At 42.1% G+C, this 16,649-nt stretch overlaps 1 long non-coding RNA gene across 1 annotated transcript in view; it reads right to left on the reverse strand.

The window, feature by feature from the left end:
- Window positions 1-689: 689 nt before the first annotated feature.
- The window catches only part of LOC116870561, a 126,526-nt gene continuing 110,566 nt past the window's right edge, over window positions 690-16,649 (reverse strand). The window contains exon 3 of the long non-coding RNA XR_004383243.1: window positions 690-758. This is a non-coding gene — a long non-coding RNA (uncharacterized LOC116870561). The remainder of the gene's footprint in view (window positions 759-16,649) is intronic.

Raw genomic sequence — 16,649 nt, forward strand, 5'->3', positions numbered from 1 at the left:
ACAGAGATCACAAGTAGGCAGAGTGGCAGGCAGAGATAGAGGAGGAAGCAGGCTCCCCGCTGAGCAGAGAGCCCGATATGGGGCTCAATCCCAGGACCCCGGGACCATGACCCGAGCCGAAGGCAGAGGCTTTAACCCACTGAGCCACCCAGGCGCCCCTAAAATAATGAATTCTTATTGACTAAAGAAGAAACTAACAACTGTTTGGGCTCCAGAGATCAGTAAGTTACTAGATAAAACAGGTGGATCAGTAAGTGACTTTAAGAAGAGAACTAACATGAGCATAGCACAAGGTATAGAGATGTTGAATCAACATGTTGTATACTGCAAACTAATGTAACATTGTATGTCAACTATATCAAATAAAAGAATTAAAATTTTTAAAAAAGAAGAGACCTAACAATCACGTGGCTTAAAGAGCAAAGAAATTTATTCCTCTCTTACGTAACAACTCCAAGGTCAGAATTTCATGCCAGCAGGCAACTCTGATCCTTGTGGCCACTCAGGAACCCAGGCTGATGGTAGTTCTGCCATCTTGCAAATGAGGTATTCAGGGTCACGATTCTTGGAGAAAGGGGGAACAAGTAGAAGTTCAAGGTCAGGGAGTTCCTCTTAAGCAAGCAAAGCAGAAATTGTACACTTCCTCTCTGCCCACATTTCATTGGCAAGAGCCAAGATACATGCCCAACATTTGCTACAAAGGATCCTGAAGAATGCAGTCCTGACAGGGTACTCACATGCAGGTTGTAGCTCTGTTGCTGTGGAAGAAGACAAGAGCACAGTTTGGAAGGACAATTAGCTTCCACCCCAATAGCATTCTTGACTTGAGGTGGACTGGGGAATCCGCCCTGAGCTATAAGGAAGGGAAGACATTTGTCTGAAGAAAGCCATGCTCTGTAAAACTGGCCTCATGAACACCCTACCACTCTGACTCTCCTAACCTAAGTAGAACTATACAAAGGGCAGACATTCCCTGAAATTCTCTAAGGAGAGAGTTCAGATTATCAGGGAGTTCAAGAACCTCACCTTGAACCCAGTCTCAGACCCTGGTATCCCAAGATTCCAATTTATTTGGACACTTGACCAGTATCAATATGCATAGCCTGGGTAGCCAAAATAAATTCGTTAGATATAGCTGGAGAAACCACACACACACACACACACACACACACACACCCCACACACCAACAATAGCAAACTACTAACATCTCCTTTGAAAAGTTGCTATTTTTTTAAGATTTTTTAAAAATTTATTTACCTGATAGACACAGATCACAAGTAGACAAAGAGGCAGGCAGAGAGAGAGGAGGAAGCCCGCTCCTTGCTGTGCACAGAGCCCGATGCGGGGCTCGATCCCAGGATCCTGAGATCATGACCTGAGCTGAAGGCAGAGGCTTTAACCCACTGAGCCACCCAGGCACCTGAAAAGTTGCTATATTTGTACCACTTAACCACACAACAGGTCACTTGCCCATGTACTATGGTTTAGAGAAGGCTTTAGTTCAACCAACAGTCTGAGAACAACCCAGGTTAGCAAAACACTTAGTCCCTTTACCAGAGAACAGATGAACTTGGGCTCATTGCTAATTGTTACTGAGTGCTTACTGCCTGCTAGAGTTCGGTGTCTATCAGCTCATCCTGACCGTCAGAGCCGTCCTATAAATCTTTATGAAGATGTGGAAACCGACCCCCCGAGAAGATAGTTAACGTGCCTAGGATCTCCTAAGTAATGAGTGATTAAGCCAGAATTTGAACAGACATCCTTACTGTAACATCTCCACTCCTTCCCCTGTACTATGCTGCCTCTAATGATGCCAGGGATAATTTGCATTTGAGTCAGATGGGGAGACCAAAGTGGACATGGTAAGTGGGAATCATCTCGTGGTGCAGAGGTTATAGTATCCTGTGGCCCTGCAAAGTAGACTGGAGAAGAAATGAGAGCGTTCCTCCAGTCCCTGCCGTCTGATCCCAGCATCAGCTTCCGCGCGTGTGGTCGTGAGTACCGCCGAGCTGAGCACCCTCAGGAAGAGCTGGGCAAACATTTGTCTGAGTCTCTTGCAACAAGAAATAAGTTCAGTGACTTCTAAGGTCCCTTCCAGTTCTGTGGTTCCTCTACTTCAAATGTACACGACCTCCTTTTATTTCCTTTGAAAACTTTTTGCTTACTTAGGGTAAGAGGAAGTTCTGGTTATAGAGACTTCGATAACTGACGATCTGCTTTCTGAGCCCATTTTAAGTCCTTTCAGTGATCATAAAACATAATTTAGAAAGTCCTGTCAGTGACCGTAGAACATAATTTAGAAACAGTAGAGCATATAGGTCGAGAGTTTTTTCTTGCAGTCAGATCACTGGTCCACTGACTCCAAAACTGACTGGGTCGCTTCTGCTCTGCAGGCTTCAGCTTCCTCAGCTGTAAAAGGGAGGAATCCAGTCTCTCATACCGTGTTAGTGTTATCTCACAGAATATGATTTACAAAATTCCTAGTATAGCCCCTGGGACAGAGTAAGGGCTCAGTAAGCCTCACCAACACTTGCTATTTTCTGGTTTTGTTGTTTGTAGCCTTCCTATTGGCACAAGATGGCATTTCATTATGATTTAGATTTGCATTTCCCGAATGATGAGTGATGTGGAGCCTCTTTTCATGTGCTTGTTGGCCATCTGGATCTCTTCTTTGGAGAAATGTCTATTCAAGTCCTCTGTCCATTTGTAATCAGACCGGAGTTTTGGTTGTTGTTGTTTACTGAAAGGAGTTCTTTATATGTTCTAGATTTTAGCTTCTTATCCGACCTATGATTTGCACATACCTTCTCCCAATATATGGGTGGCCTTTTCAGTCTGTGAATTGTGCCCTATGATACTCAGAAGTTTCCACATTTAGACAGATGCCGTCTGTCCAATTTATCTCTTTTTTCTCTTGATGCCTGTGCTTTGGGTGTCATATCCTTGCATAAACAGATATTTTCTGCATTGTGCTAGTAAGACAAGAGTCACTACCTCTTCCACATACTGTCTGGGAACCTAAAACCTCCGCCTCAAACATCCTTAAGGGAGCTTTGCGGAACTGAGAGTAAATAAACAGAGAGAACCCTGTTGCAGGAACACAGCCGAGGCTACTAGGCATAAAATTGGAACCCCATGTTTGTTTATTTGGCCGCCTGTGCGTGGAATCCAGGGGCCACTGAGATGCTGGGCCTCTGCTCGAGGAGGGCCACAGCTCAGCCCTGTTTGCCATCACCAGCGGGACAGGCAGCCTCTGTGGTGGGTCACATGTCGGTGAGTAATCACTAAGAAAAGCATCTCTCTGAAGGGCTGGTCCACACATCAGGCCCAGGATGCATCACACGGACATGTGGATGCCTTTGTGTGTGTGTGCGTGCATTTTAAGCACCTATTAAGATCTGTCAAACATGATCACGTGTCTTTAAGTGCCTGGGCCCGCCTGTGTGCACACATATGCAACTGTTCACTCGTACCCGCTGGTAACTTAATAAACATGTTCTGTGACATTCCATGTTATCTTATTTACCTAAGCAAGCAAATAAAATGTTGAAAGAATTTTTTTGTCCCCTTTGGCCTGCTTTCCGGATTCCAGTAAACATTTTTAGATTCATACACACAAAACTCTCTCTGGGCACTCACGGTGCCAAATTAGAATTCAGAACCTAGAGGTGGGTAGCACACTCACTGAGCTGTCAGACATCTCTAGGGGATTTTGTTTATTCGTTGCCCATGCTCTGACTCACATTTCAAACAACCCATTGTGTCTAGCACTACTTCTCTTAATTTTTAATCCTGTGTATATTTCAAGGGGAATTTAATCCATCTGGTTCTGATTCATTTACACTTAACTCATCAAAGTGGTACTTTGCCATTGACGTTTGATGTCCAGAATGCCTTGTGGGTTTTTAGGTCATTATGAAGATTCCAGCCCCCCACCCCCAGCCTCTCCCTCTGCCCCTTCTGCAGCACCGGTCATAATCAAGAGGTTATATTTTATTTACCTGACATTGTTTCAAATAATCAGAAATGTGTACTTGACCAAAGGTCAATGTCTTCAGCCCTCTGTAGTCATGATTTTGGAGTGTGATAAAGTGTAAGGCCCTGGGTGGCAGGTTGCTGGGGGCTGTGTGTGCTCAGCGGGGCCTGGTTGCTCAGAAGGCAAGGCCACACACACTCTGCACTGTCCCCTGGCTTGGGGTCTGTGTGCGCAGTGGCTGTCCCTAGGCGCCGGGAACAGTACTCTGAAACCTCTTTCATCTAGCGCTCACACACATGACGCCACGGCACTCCCGTGCCCGTAGTACCCTCAGACATAAACGGGCCCCAAGACAAAGCTTTTTCATCACGCATGCAGTCCCGTTATGATTATTTTAAAACAAGCTCTTAACTCAGTAAAGCCCTGCTGTATCAGGAGAACGACATCGCTCATGTTCTTCCAAATTCCACCAACAGAAAATTTTCTACCATCATCTATCATCATCTTCTCGAGGCTTGGAGCTTCTCTAAGTCTTTCAAAGACAACCACAGAATGTTGTTGTTTTTTTCCCTCCTAAAGAATATCTTAAAGATTAGAGCTTAAACATGTCTCGTGATAAGAAAATTCAGCCTGTTATTTTAAAAAATGGTGCAGAATTTGAGCACTAGAAGGGGTCTTTAAAATCATGTAATCTGGCAGGCTCAGTCGGTTAAATGACCTGCTCTCGATTTCAGCTCAGGGTCCTGATCTCAGGGTTGTGAGATTGAGCCCAGAGTCGGGCTCCATGCTGGATGTGGAGACTGTTGTCTAAGATTCTCTCTCTCCCTCGCCCTCTGCTCCCCCTCTTTAAAAGAGAATCATGTTATCTGTAAAATGTCAACTATCCATAAATCTCCATATAGTAACTTACTCATTTTATTTCCGTGTTTCTTTTTTCTTTTAAATACGCAGTAACATGTGGTCATGGCTTCAGTTGGCTACTCCATTCACCAGTCACTCAAAAATACTTATTGACCACCTACATTGTGTTGGGCACTCTGCTAGGCCCCGAGGCTTTCTCTGCAAGAAAGCAAGACATCCTTGCCAGAGCTACATATCCATTCCCGGCCTACTGAAGGCTAACAGCTCAGGGTCCTTCTCTACTGTGTCCTTGTGAACCAGCTTCATGGGCACGTACATTGGGACAAAGCAAAGAAGTAAAGGGCTGCCTGCTCGTCACAAATGCTTCTTGCTTTCTCTTAAAAATGGTCTCCTAAGGGGTGCCTGGGTGGGTCACTAGGTTAGGTGTCTGGCTTCTGATTCTGGTGCAAGTAGTGATCTCAGGGTTGTGAGATGGAGTCTGGCATCTGGCAGAGCCTACTTAAGGTTCTCTCATCTTCTCCCTCTGCCCCTCCTGCACCCACACACGTATGCTCTCTCTCTCTTAAAAAAAAAAAAAAAAAAAAAAAAAAGTCTCCTACTCTTAAAATCCTTTTTCTTTTGCAACATCAAACCCTGAAGGCATGAACAATTACGTAAACTTTAGTATTCCAGATTTCACCATGCATCGTTACATCTCAACCCTCCGCCGGTTGAAGATTTCACTGGTGCTTTCACTTAGTCATGTGAATGTGGGATTCTTACAAGTGAGCTAGTGATCCATTACCGGCAACTCTGCCCTTGCAGTATTTAATTTCATCAGTTAATAGAAATAGGAAGCTTCTTCTTGAGCTGATTTTTGCTCGCTTTTCCACCTCCCTTAACCACTGTGTTTTACCATCACACCAGAAAGGAAAGGTTTTCAGGCTACTGATTCATATTGCAGTGAGGTCATCTGAATTTTTTGAACTTTGAATAGGAATCATACTATGAAAAAGAATGAGCCTCGCTCAAACCCGACAAGCTGAGAGCTTATCTTACGAGGACACAGGCTCACCAGTGGGTGGAGGAGATGACCATTGCTGCCTTTTTTTTTCCTTCCTCCACTGGTCTTAGGCAGATGTGGTTAGTCACTGTGCAAGCAAGCATGTGGAAATGTGAGTATTCATGTTTACGTGTGGTTGCCAGATCTAAATCAGCCAGGCAGTAATTTTTCTGGGAGCCCCATATGGGCACTAAATTTTGCACTCACTCACCAAAAGGGTACATATGCCCCTTAATCTGTCTTCCTGCAGGAGGGCTCCCCTGGCACCACCAAGCCTGCACTTGGGGCCAGCCTTTCCCCAGAGCCCCTTCCCGTGAGTTACAGTCTGCAGCATGGGGACTGAATAGAAAACAGCCTTCAGCGACTCCACTGGAAGGGCTGACCGGAATTCAACCCAATGTTGAGAATGGCAGGAAAGCTTCTATTATTCTACTTCATTCTATCTGCTGGGAGGCAGCACGGCGCCTGGAGTCTGACTGAGCTTAACTCATTTCCCTGGATTTCCGAGTCTCAGCCCCAGTGCGTCCTACAGCTGAATATCTCACTCCTGAGGCTCACTACACTTCCTGATATAGGATGCACTTGCCTGTCTCCTGGTGACCTTAGACGCTAATAAAGAAGTCATAATATGACCTAGACAAGACTTGCAGGCCAACCGGAATGCAAATGATTGACGGGAGTGCTTTCGGTTATCTCTGTTTGTCCTGGCAGGCTGGCGTGGCTCTTTTCATTCTGGGGGTGGGAGTGGGAGGCTTACAATGTAGCACACACAGCATGCAGGGTACCCTGGCGGAGCTTAACGCAGAGGTGTGGCCAGAGAAACTCTGCTGCAGACCGGGAGCCCACAGGCACCAGCCATGATTTTTGCTCTTTCCCCCAGCTGGCTGGAAGGAGAGCTAGGGTGTTTTGGAAACAATTCTCGAGTGTGAATTGTCTCCTGTTCTCAGCATGCGGTTAGAGGAGCGAATTCTCTCTGACTTTTTGCCCCGCTGACAGCTTTGGCCATCTCTGCTTGCCTTCTCTCAAATGTTATCAAAGTGATGAGCATTTCTGCAGGAAGGTCACAATTCACAGTTCCATCCTTTCTTTTATATTTCTTCCACAATAAGTGTTTGCTCTGATGCATAATGCAGATCTGTGAGGACGCTATCCCCTCGAATCACAAATCAGGACTGGGGAGATAGTTGGCGTCATCTCCTGTGTGTGCTGGTTGTCATGGTCCCGTGTGTTTAAGCTTGAATTCTTCTTTCTCGAGAAAGGCATTTTATCCTTTCATTATTCCTCTCTCTATCGATGTTATACACTTACATTCAGAGGGTGAACTTACATCAAACTGGACAGAGAGGCAGGCTGCCCACCCTTTTGTATTTGGAAAGTGTCCAATGAAGAGTCTGCAAGCCAAGAGTTCCTGTGAAAGCTGCCCTGGAAGTTCCTTCTGCCATCCTCAAGCGCCGATGGCCGAAGGTGATCTATTGCAGTGTGATCAAGAATTGCCAGCCTACATGAGCAAAAGCGAATGGAGTCCAGTCCTCTATCCGGGGTTGGAGAGCCAGACTACAAGGGCATGGTTATTCCCTGTGACAGCAGCCAGCAGCTGTCTCTCCAGCAGCCTCTCCAGCAGGAGAGGGTGGCTTCTGTGTTAGCCTGTCATGAATCTGTGACTTGCTGAGCCCTCCCTGGATGTATTTATAAGTTTATCTGAAGTTACTACATCGTGGAGTAACAAGCACTCGATTTTAATAGGTACTATGTGTCTGTTTTTCTTTTATTCATTTTATCATTATCTTTGGCCATTTTGCAATGTACATCTGGATATGGGGATTTGATGATCAAGTTATTCTAAAAGTTCCCTTCAAGATTTTGCATATTTCTAATGTATTTCCCTTAATACTTACATATCTATACCTATGTTGAAGAATTCTACCACTTCTTTTTTTAATTAACATATAATGTATTATTTGTTTCAGGGGTACAGGTCTGTGAATCATCAGTCTTACACAATTCACAGCGCTCACCGTAGCACAAACCCTCCCCAATGCCATCCCCCAGCCACCATAAGAGTCTCTTATGGTTTGTCTCCCTCTCTGGTTTCATCTTGTTTAATTTTTCCCTCCCTTCTCCTATGATCCTCTGTCTTGTTTCTCCAACTCCTCATATCAGTGAGATCATATGATAATAGTCTTTCTCTGATTGACTTATTTCGCTTAGCCTAATGCCCTCTAGTCCCATCCATGTCATTGCAAATGGCAAGATTTCATTTCTTTTGATGGCTGCAAAGTATTCCATTGTATATAAATATATGCCACATCTTCTTTATCCATTCATCTGTTGATGGACATCTAGGCTCTTTCCATAGTTTGGCTATTGAAGACATTGCTGCTATAAACATTCACTTCCTTTTAATTTGTTCAATTAAATTCAGATTTAACTAATGCTTTTGAGTTCCCACTGTATGGTGGGCACTGTGTTAGATTCTTCTTCATTATCATCATCATCCCTGACATTCATTATGTGCTTATTGCATAGTAGGCATTGTTGAAATACTTGATATAAATTATCTCATTTAATTCTTACAATAATTCTATGAAAAGTTTTCTCTCACTTACCAGGAATAACTTTATGGATTTACGTTGTGATCCTTCCTCTACAGATAACAGTTCTAAGGTTCAGAAAATTTTAAGCACCTCGCATAAGGGCTAGGACCAAAAACTAAGTGCAGAAGACCCACATCCATCTAGAGCATCCCATTTAGCTGTATTGCATAAATCCATAGAAAACTAGTTTTGGTCCTATCGGATGCGTGCCTCATCTTGCCAGTCCCTAGAGCTGGGTTGTTTTTGTTTTTATGTTTATTTTTTAAGCTAAATTTCTGCATTCTTTCTTCTCTTGGTCTGTTGTACTGACACGTAGGGAAGTTAACCTGACATAGTATGCGAATATACCATAAGTGTAGAAAAGCAGATCCAGCCATCAAATTCACAATGTGGTATAAACATACTTTCTCATAAACCAGAAGGTTGCCACTTCCATGCTCTATACAAATAAAAAATATAAAACCACGGATGGTAGTGAGGGAACTTACTTTAATGCATTTGCTGTGTGTGGTGACTCTTATTTTGGTTATGGAAATGTTATAACATATTAGTGATCTTCTATTGAGAGGAAATTCTCCATAAAATAATCTGGAGCTAGAAACTGAAGTGAATTCTTTAAAATTATTTAAATATGTGCATGTTCAAAGGGCTGCTTCTTTTATTTTCCTTTAAATTCATGCCCATTTCTTTAATCCTTTCTTCCAAAGACTTATTTTCCATCTTTATAATCACCTTTGAAGACCCTCCAAGTTCTCTGTTTCTCTCAAGTTGTGAAGCCCAGAAATGAGCACAACTTCCCATCACTGAGTAAGACATGATGGCTAAGGATTCATCTTCTTATATTCTAAATTCCCCGTATTGTGCTAAAAAAAAAAAAAAAAAGTAATTTCCAGATATTTTTATTTTTTTAACATAGGTTAAAATTTATAAGTGCATGTCTGGTTTTCTTTTTGAATTAGACTCTTGCCTTTCACCCTTAATCTCAAACCAAGGTTGGTTTTGGTTTTGCCTGCTGCTTAGTTCAGAGGCATTTATATACTTTGTGCTTGCTCTGTTCCCTTAGCCCAGACTCTCATTTTAAACATGATCTAAATCCTACAGCTTCTAAGTGCAACGAAGAGAGAGGGAGGGGCTCCTGACTTCATGCCAGGTGGCTCACTACTCCTGTATCAGTGACAATCATCCCTGAATCTTCAAGAGCTTGTCTTCTTCAGACAGAGTTTAGTCTTATTTATCTTTTAAAAAAATATCCGCATCAGGTAGAAACCCAAAGTTCTCTTGTAAACATGTCACGGAAATATTTCCTGGTGATTTCTAACAGCTATTTTTCCCCAGATATACTTTTCCCTAGCATTTCAATGGATATTAATTGAAATGCTAAACTACATTTTTAGCTATCCTTACATGCATTGATAATTAATAAATCAATTTCTACTTTTGACTTCTCTTTTTTTAAGATTTTTATTTATTTATTTGACAGAAAGATTACAAGTAGGCAGAGAGACAGACAGAGAGGGGAAGCAGGCTCCCCACTGAGCAGAGAGCCCGATGTGGGGCTCGATCCCAGGACCCTGAGATCATGACCTGAGCTGAAGGCAGAGGCTTAACGCACTGAGCCACCCAGGGGCCCCTACTTTTGACTTCTTAAATGTATGTGAACTATTTGTATGCTTCTGGTTTTCATTATATAAATTACAGAGATGAGAGTCTATTAATGATAAAGTACAATTATTTCAGTTTTGGCCATAAAGCATATTCTAAGAATAGAGATGTCTTACAGGCTGTTACCATGTATACCTATGAAATGAAAATTTTTTTTATTTTCACATGTTACTAAAGCAAAAGTTGAATCTGTCGTTTGTAGTTTTTGTAAATGCTTGATTTTTGTGGCATTTGTTTCAGACTGTGGTTCATGAAAAGGGTACATTCTTTTTCCAGGTAGACAAGAGTTTGATGACATTTTATTCCCCCCAAAGCTTACTAATCTCAGCAATAAGAATTTCATATTTTTCCAGCAAAATCAAAGATGTTTGACCTCAAAGAAACTTTAGAGAGATTATCTATATCAATATCACTCAGAACCTAGGGGTTCCTCAATCATACCCGAGGACAGGGGCAAGAAAAAAAATCAAAGGTAGGCTGAGATGGGGGAGTGTGGGAATGGTCATAGACCCAACTGAGCAGCTCCACTTCTGATCTGGTTTACACACTGGACTTCTGTTTAAGATTACATCTGAAGAAAGATCCATGTGCTACCAGGAATATGAAAAATATTGCTAATAATAAAAAAAGATATGAAATCCAATGGCCAAATACCTAAATTTTATAAGCAGGGAAACAGGTTCAGAGAAAAGAAATGATTTGTTCAAAGTAACTAATAAAAAAAATGGCTACATTAATGGTTCGTAAAGCTTAAAAGGCTATGTTCAATTTAATCGACATTTATTAAAGGCCAACAAAACGTCAGGCACTCTGCTAGGCCTCCGGGGAATAAAAAGAAACCAACAAAAAAACATATCGTCCAAAGTGGAAACCTCATAAAAAATGCTAAAACCAAAAACACTGAAGATCATCCAAACTAATGTACTTGTTTTAGAGTTTGGCACTCTTCTTAAAACACATTTCAAGGGGCGCCTGGGTGGCTCAGTGGGTTAAGCCTCTGTTAAGGCTCAGGTCATGATCCCAGGATCCTGGGATCAAGTCCCACATCGGGCTCTCTGCTCAGCAGGGAGCCTGCTTCCCCCCGCCGCCCCCCGCCTCTGCCTGCCTCTCTGCCTACTTGTGATCTCCATCTGTCAAATAAATGAATAAAATCTTAAAAAAAAAAAACACATTTCAAGTACATGGCAGAATCAGGACATGAATCTGACTCTTCCTACCTCAGTTATAATACATTTTCCTCTATACCAGTATGCCTCAAATTTGGTTCATGAATGCTTAGTCTCTCGAGAGAGGCTCCACGTGAAAAATCCAACTGAACATTTGCATTTTAAAGGTTCTGAGAAGTATTATAGTAAAAAAATATGCTTGGATAAGACAGTCTCAAAAATTATTACCATAGAATACTACTCAGGTCATATATGTTTACATCCCAAAGAACATGACTGGTGAAATTCTGCACTATAACTCTCCTCCCCTAGACTACTAGATTTGAAACTGAACTATAGTAGAATCTTTTTTAAAAACCCACATTTCAGGGCGCCTGGGTGGCTCAGTCATTAAGCGTCTGCCTTTGTCTCAGGTCATGATCTCAGGGTCCTGGGATCAAGGCCCACATCGGGCTCTCTGCTCAGTGGGGAGCCTGCTTCTCCCTCTCCTACTCCCCCTGCTTGTGTTTCCTCCCTCGCTGTGTCTTTCTCTGTAAAATAAATAAATAAAATCTTTAAGAAAACAAAAAATCCACACATTTCTATGGTTTACATAAAAATGGAGCTTCAGAAAATGTGATCTCAGTGGTGTATCAGATCAAATGGACTCTTATATAAACATATTGTGTTTGCATGTTACAGAAACATTATGCACATATGTCCAAATAAGTGTGAATTAAGTGTAATATACAAAGTGCTAACAATGTATTGTTTGGGTTTTACTCTCAGTTCATACTTAGTCATATTCATCATGAGAAACTCAATGTGTATTTATTTTCTTCCTAAATTTAACATATGCAGAAAAGTCACTGGAAATGTTGAATTAATTTAAGTAATAGAAGGATTTGTGAACATATTCTCACCCTGTTTTCAGATATAAAATGAGTTTCCTGTGAAATGAGAATCCAGTTGTTTTTCTTATAAAACACATATATCCTGGTGCGTTTTATTTTGGTCAGAATGATAAAAGTAAAGAGGAATAAATAGCAAAATTTCCCCCCAAATTACCACGTAAGGTGCACCAAACCAAAACCATCCTGTAAATCTTGGGAAAGAACCTGTTCTTGTAAGATTTACAGACCAATTTTTCAAGATCAAAAGTGTTTATATAGAGTCACAAAATCTTGGATCTTTTCCCAGGCTAAAGCTCCAACACTTCTGAGGTTGGCCCATCATTAATATTTACAGTATTTTTGACATTTCATGGGAAGGACTCAGGGGTCTTTGTGATAGTCAGGCTTCTTACTATAATGGAGCGCCAGAACGATTTGCTGTGTATGAGAGGCAGTCCGGCATCAGGTCTTTTGCATCAGGAAGGCAATGATTTGGTCTTTTGCATCAGGAAGGCAATGATTTGTAGAAACCATGAGCTTGTTTTACTTTGTCAGCTTTGTTAGTTGAGAAATATCACTGGGGACCCTTTAGTACCTAGAGGGCTGTGTAGCTCACCTGACACACACTCCTCACAAAGTGATCTGAGTCCTGTGTTGAGGTGATATTCTTTCCTACAGTATAAATTTCCCGTATAGAAAACTTTTAGAAACAGGCTCCCAAGTAGGCTGATTTTCTTCATCCTTTGTAATACAGCCTGACAGGGTGCCTTACACTTCGGAGGTCTTGATAATAAGAATTTTCAATGAATTCATGCATTTACCAAGTTGGAACATGTAAGATAAAGTAGACTGGGAGCTCTCTGGTAACATAGCTCTGATGATCCATTTACCCACTGTGATTTAATTTTGTACTCCAAAGTCTGGTCATTATGCTTCTAAAGGTTGCATAATTATTGTACTTCCATTGCCAACACCAGTAATAAGAAAAAGCCTAGGTGCTCTTTTACCCACCAAATCAGGATTCTCCTCCAAAATCATCATGGGTCTTTGCCCCCTTTAACAGACCCATTTTCCCGGATAAGGAGGGATCGTGCCTGCAATATTTATGCTCAAGATCCTCCAGTCTCAGAGGTATTTGTATGCGATCTGGTGTAGGAAACTGTTACGTACAGCAGAGAGGGATGAGATATGGATCCTGCTTTCAGAGAGCTTGAGTCTCATCATAGAATTAAGACAAAGACGAATGCAGGCAGTAAATGACCAGTTAGTGGTATCTGAAGGCACTATGGTTGGAGAAGAGGTCTGGATGCTCATACTGACCAAAAAGAGAGGACGGATAATCGTGTGTCTCCATCCCTCATTTACATACAAAGGGAATATAAACAAGACTATCCTCATTCACTCGAGGCTCAGCACCTGTCCCCCAGCTTCTTGCCACTCTAGCCTCACTGTCATCCTTCCTGAGGCACGTGTCTTTCTCCTCTGTCATCCTCAACAGTGTCCAAGGCTTCACCCACTTCTTTTCCTATCCCAGCTTCGGTTGACTCTTTAGAGAAGCTTGGGCTTTCACTTCCCAGGGTTCCGCAGCAGCATTCAAAAGAGGCCAGTGCACTAGGAAAATAGAAGCGAGTACACCCATAACCCCAGCCCTGCTGCGGTTTTCTCGTCCCCCTGTTTGTCGCCATGACTATTCATGTGGTTGGTGATTGACAGCTTCCAATCCTGTGACACGGGCTGAAGCTATAGGCAAGGCAGCTCCCGGGCAACCTGGGGACAGCTCATGGCCCTGGATCACTGAAGGTGGTAACCCAGAGCTACTCGTCTGGGAGTCCAGCCCTTGCAGAATATGCTCTGTGAGGCAAGGCTGCCAGTTGAAGGGAATAATTACAAGTGGCTGCCTAACTGCCATGACAATAGAAACTCAACCCAAGTGTTTTCAGGTAAGTGCCAGCCCTGGGCCTGGCTGCCTTCCATGGGCCCCACAGCACACAGCACTGTGTGAAGTGGATGTCTTATAGCAAGTCACAGCAATGCAGCTGTTTGCACTATAACTTAACCCAGGTATGCCAGACAGCTGTGCCAAAACATGCCTTTCTGTTTCATTAATGCAACAACAACACACATTAAAAAAAAAAAAAAAATTGACCATGACTGCTGGTTTCAGTTGCTTGTCAAGAACTGGTTCTTTAATTCAATTTAATAAAATGTTTTTGAGTACTAACTATGTGTTTGACACTTGGAAATAAAAAAGTTATAGGCCATGACTCAAAGACAAGGACATCACCCGAGCCCTCAGGCAACATCTTACCTAGTACAGACACACACACACACTAATGTTATAATTCAATGATAGGTACAAAATTAGAAATAAATATTAACAAAATGGTGATACAGAAAAGAGAATGGTTATTTCTAACTGGGGTAGTCACGTATGGCTTCTCAAAGGTGATGCTATTTGAAATGGACTTTGTAGGCTAAATAGAAATTCTCTAGGTAGAAAATACAGACAAAACATCATCCACTAAATATGAAAACATGACAATTGATGGGAGCAACATGAATGGATTAGATGTATTGAGGGTGAATCTTGAGCAGATAAACTTGGGTCAGCAGTTCCTGCTTATAGAGCCTTGGGTGCCAAGCTTGGAACAGCTCCCCATGCAGCATTCCTGGGAGCTGTTAAATGGTATAATACAGGGAGTGACATGATCAGGTTTGTTTTCTAAAATCTCACTCTAGCAGCCCCTTCAAGGAGGAGACTCAAGGAAGACTCAAGGAGGATATTGCTCAAGGAAGAGCAATTGCAATAGTCAATTGAAGACTCAGGGAAGAGACTATTGCAACAGTCCAGGCAAGGGTAAGTGAGGGCCTGGCCTGAGGAAGGAACCATTCTGCTGTCTGGGCTCATAGAAATTGCAATGGTTCACCTGTTTGTAGTACTTTGTATAGCAGCTCTAGGAAACTAATGCAATTACCATTCAAGTTTAAGTGTTTTGTGTATGTATATCTCTGTGTGTGGAAAAGCTCTCTCTGAAATAGCCTGAAAGAGATTGCCTAGTGCAGAGCTACACTTAAAAAAAAAATAATAAAACTCTCTAAGCATTACACACTGTAAATCGATTTGGTTCAGTGGTAAATCTCATTTTCACACAATAAGATTTTAACAACTAAAATTTAAGTACGCCTTAGAAAGTACTTTCATCCACTCTCTCGTATAATTTTCGCATAAGTTCTGAGAGGTAGGAACAGTGAGAAGGTGGTTGATTGTCCCAAAGCTACCAAGTGATGGAGCCAAAGTCAAAGTACAAGATTTCCAGCTCCAAATCCTGTGCTCCTGCTCCCATTCTGCTCCATTACTGGCTTGAACAGCTCCTTTCTGGGAAGAACTGATAAAGGAAAGATGTTAGAGTTTGAAGCCAAGAAAGAATTCTTGAGATGTCTTTGGTGCAAAAAGGTGGGGACAGGACCCGTGGGCAGAAAGAGCCATGCTGCGGTCATGAGGAGTGGCACATTATATACCTTCAAGTTGGCAGGGGGTTAGGGATAGTGTAAGACTCCCAGGTATTTAGGAAACAAGGTCTTCAGGATCCTGAGGGGGCTAGCTATTGTTGGGAAAAGGTCATTTATTACTGTTTAGTAAAAACTCAGTCATGAGACCCTTCAGATGTATATCGGTGCTTGGAGGATGATTACCAACATGTATCGTGGAGGGTAGAGATAAAGGAAGTTTCCAAAGGAATTTTTATATGTCTAAGTAGACTTAGAGGAGCCTGGGGGTTGAGCTAAGATTGTCTTTTGCCCTTAGCAAAGAATTAACATGGAGGAAGCTGAGTTCCTAGAGGAATGTCACTCTGCCTGTTTCAAGGACTCATCAATGGGCTGTAGGTAATGAGGAAATTTAATATTCTTTCTTCTGCCTTTGTTTCCCACATCAAGAACCATTCAGGATAAGCTGGGGCTGCAGATAAGAAAGATCTCTGCACCAAGATAGCTTCCATATGTACTCAAGAAGAGTCAACTTGAGATACTAGTGCAAGTGCCAGCAAGCAGTTCTATTTCCAGGGAAGAAATTCAGTGATATACTGTAATATTGTAAATAGTCTAACTTCATCACAAACATTTATATTCAGAGTGTTTGGGAGTAGAGAAAAAGCCTATAAGATGACATGGTGTTTCATCTCCTCCCTCGTTGTATCCTGAGTCCCAAGAAATAAGTTTTCTTTATAAAAAGGACATTTACAGCCTTAAAAACTAGAAAAACTAGAACCAATTCAGCTTCTCTTAAACAAACTAAGTCTACTCTTGTCTCAAGCATCATACTATAATTCTCTATCTCAACTCCCACTGTGAGATTTTTTATGGTTGGCAAGAAAATTCATTTCTTGGGTAAGTGACACAGTTCAGGTTTTGATTTGGAGTTTTTTTCACTCATTTGTTTGTTTTTGAGACGCTGGACATCTTGTGTAGGTATTTTC

Source organism: Lontra canadensis, unplaced genomic scaffold (assembly GCF_010015895.1).
Source record: "Lontra canadensis isolate GAN:19392208 unplaced genomic scaffold, GSC_riverotter_1.0 scaffold23, whole genome shotgun sequence".
Lineage (NCBI taxonomy): Eukaryota > Metazoa > Chordata > Mammalia > Carnivora > Mustelidae > Lontra > Lontra canadensis.